The following is a 3,737-nucleotide window of genomic DNA, read 5'->3' as shown; positions in this document are numbered from 1 at the left end:
AAAAAAAAAAAAAAAGACAAATATAACAAAACAAACTCCAACTCAAATGAAAATTCCATGTTGAAACTTAAACCTGCTAAAACCTTCCCATTTTCTCTCTTTTTAAAACAAACTCTTATTTATTATTATTACCACTGACCTCCAAATCAAGCTATTGCAAAGTGATTAATCCACTGAGGAAATTAAAGAGTGCTACACAACACCAGAAGAAAGACCCTTTTATTGAATCTTCATCATTTGATTATCGAGCTAGGAGACAAATTTTGTAGTGTTAATGAAAATGTCTTCTGCTCTATTTTTTAGTATACAAGCCTCAAGAAGGAAAAAGAACAAAGAGAACAACAAATTAAATCAATTGGTTTTACATACAAATACAATTTATCTAAACCTATTACAAATTAAATCAATCAGTTTTACAGCCAAATACAATTAGCATCAATTTGCCTCTTCTAAACCTACATTAAAACAGCAAAAATCAAGTCCAAAAATTTAGTATGGAATAACTAAAAAAGAAGTTACCTCTACACTGCAGAAGGCCAGAAGCAGAACCAAAGTCGGCAATCAGGTACGGGTGGGGGCGTTCCACCGTTGCAGAGGGCAGGCCACCGAAGAGGAGAGGTGGCCGCACGAGCAGAGCAGAGCCAGCAGAGGAGGGAGCCAACACAAGGACGACACAGACGGAGGCGAGCGAGTGAGGTAGAGAGGTGACAGTGTAAGACCCTGAAGCTGAGAGCCGCTCCCTCTGTGTGTATGTGCTTCTGCGAGAGAGTGACCGAGGTTCTTTTGTTTTCGTGGAGATGGGGCGTGGGAAGTTAGGTCTGTCTTTTTTTTGTTTTAAAAAAAAAAATTTAGGTGACTTCATCTAAATTTAGGGTGTGTTTGGAAACTCGTTGGAAAGGAAGAAGCACGTTTAAATTTTTTGAAAGTTTCAACTTTTGGTTTGGCAAATTTTTTTTTATGAACACATAAGTGATTTTGCTGCCAAAACCACATTTACAAGAAGCAACTATTTGTAGCTTCTGCGTTTTCTTAACTGGCTTTTAGCTATAGATACTTACAATTTATTTATTTTTTACCAACTTTATCCTTTATATATGTTACTGTGTTATTTATAAAATTCTTGTTATTTTTATTTATATGAGTTTTATTTTCTATTATTTATTATTTATATTTTTTTCAATTATTTGTTTGACATTATACATTTTTATAATTGTGGTTTTTGTGTATTATGTTTGTTATTATCTTTTTATAATATAATTTATTAATTCTATTAGGTAAAGTAAATTAAACAAAAAATTAACTGTAAATAATAATAATAGTAAAAAATTATAACATACTAAAAAACGAGTACCAAAAATACTAAAAATATATTACATAAAAAGATCATTAAGAATTTTTTATTTTATTTCAATCACTATAAAGTAAATATTTAATTTTTTTTATTATTTTTAATATTATCTTTTTTTATTGTAATTCTCGTATACTATGTTTGAGTGTAATTTTTATAATATAGATTATGATTCCATTAAAAAAGATAAATTAAATAAAAAATTAATCATAGATAATAATAAAATCATAAACGTTGAAATCCAAATTAATATTAAGAATAAGATTATTGAGAGTACTAGAATAAGAGTACGATGTAAAAAAATACTAAAGTACATTCTTAGTTAATACTTAAAAAAATGTAACATATTTGATTAAATATTTTTTTATATATATATCTAAAATTTATATTGTTTTATTTTTATTTAAAAATATATTTTATCTATTTTTATATGTTATTTAGTTTAGTAAGTAAATATTAATTTTATTATAAAATTAACTAATAAGATGTATTTAAATATCTAAATTAAAATAATAGGATAATATAAAAAAATTTAAGTTGATGTCCATTTTAGTAATTTTTTATTTAAAAGTGATTTTGAATGGTATAAGTCAAACAACATTTATTTTATTATAATCCATTTTGATACAAAAATTACCAAACATAAATCACTTTAACACAAACTTACTTTTGATCAAAATCAAGTTTGCAAAATCAATTTTATACAAACTCCCGTTTGCAAACTGTAATCCAAACACACACTTAATAGTAGAGAGTGGTTGTCACAAAAAAAAATAATTAAGAACAGTTAGATAAAAATTTAGGTACATCAATCAAATTATTTAACACTTTTTAAATATTAACTTCACTTGAACATCTGAATTTTCACTTTTTTTTTACTATAAACTACAAAAATGTCAGATTTTTATTTTGTAAAAGTAAAATTTAAATATGAGATTTTTATGTGAAAATAAAAAATTATACTATTCGAGTTATAATTTATTGAGAATGTAAAATTATTTTCATAAATAAATAAATTAAATATTTTATTTATCATTATATAATTTAAGAATATTTATGTATTTAAATTATATTATATTTTGTTTATTCTCACATAAATGAGATATATGTATATTATATTATAAACAAAATACAAGTATTTCTATATATAAAAATATAATTTGATCATAAAGATTTAAGTATTAACAAAACTGGCTGTAAAAAATTAAAATTAAAATTATACTTATAAAAGATGAATTATGTACATCAATCCATATGTCAGACATTTTGACTTATAAAAAGAATCTTAATTGCATTTATGTATTCGCTTAATAATTAAAATAGAAAATTTCAACAACCTCTCAATAGAAGGAGAAGTAATCACTCATCATTATAGATAAATAAGTTAGAAAATGACAATTTTATCTTTCCTTTTATATAAATATCCATAAAAGTATTTTTTAAATCCATGACTCACGATGTCTAAAATCTTTATTAATTTGAACATCGAAATTTTAAATATCACCCTTTTATTTAAAATAGCATTACAATCTCTTTTTTGCCATAAATTTTAAATTTAAATAGATTCAATCCAATTACAAAAATTTAAATTGATATTTTTGAATAAAATTTAATTAAATTGATAAATAAAAATTAAATAAGTACTATTTAAATCGTAAAAAATTGTACCAATTTGATCTAAATAGTATAGTATATCATCTTATTATTTGATTTAAAATTTTAAATCATACTATAAATATATTTTTATTATTTTGAGACAATTATATTTTTATACTTACAAATATTTATATCTAATTTATAGTGTAGTATACATGTATTTTATTTATCATATAAATGAGATATAGTCACTTAAAATTTTAAATATATCTTGTTTGTACGAAATATTATTTTAAAATATGTGACATATCTCATTTACAAGATAAACAAAAATATGTATATATTTATTTCATTTATACTATAAATAAGATATGTAATACAATTAAAAAATGTAAATAATTTTTAAATTTTATATATTGATTTAATTTATTTATTTATAAAAAAAATCCTAAAAATATCGTATTAGTTGGGTTAAAAAAAGGTTGAATACGCCGGACAATTTTTTTGAAGGACCATAAGACATCAGCAAAAGAAATCCTTTTCGATAGTTGATTTCTCTCTTATTTACATGATGTGTTAATTAGCTTATGTGTCTCTTGAGTATTAGTTAGAATTCACAGGTTTTTTTTTTGAAAATTTTGTTGTCTTTTAAAATAATTGAATAGAGGATATGTTGTTATTAAGGGTGGTAATAAAGTGGATAGGGGCGGACTTACCTGCTCCTATTCGCCTTTATAATTATTAAAATTTAACAAATAAAATTATATTTTAAAATTTATATAACCATCGTTAC

At 23.1% G+C, this 3,737-nt stretch overlaps 1 protein-coding gene across 1 annotated transcript in view; it reads right to left on the bottom strand.

Annotated features, from left to right (window-relative positions):
• Positions 1-817, bottom strand: part of LOC107478597 (probable RNA methyltransferase At5g51130) — a 4,279-nt gene extending 3,462 nt beyond the window's left edge. The window contains exon 1 of the mRNA XM_016098730.3: positions 520-817. The gene's annotated coding sequence lies outside the window, so the exon portion shown is untranslated. The remainder of the gene's footprint in view (positions 1-519) is intronic.
• Positions 818-3,737: the final 2,920 nt, after the last annotated feature.

This window comes from Arachis duranensis, chromosome 3 (assembly GCF_000817695.3).
Source record: "Arachis duranensis cultivar V14167 chromosome 3, aradu.V14167.gnm2.J7QH, whole genome shotgun sequence".
NCBI classification, from domain to species: Eukaryota; Viridiplantae; Streptophyta; class Magnoliopsida; order Fabales; family Fabaceae; genus Arachis; species Arachis duranensis.
The sequence above is the reverse complement of the archived record's forward strand: the minus strand, read 5'-3'. Positions and strand labels throughout refer to the sequence as shown.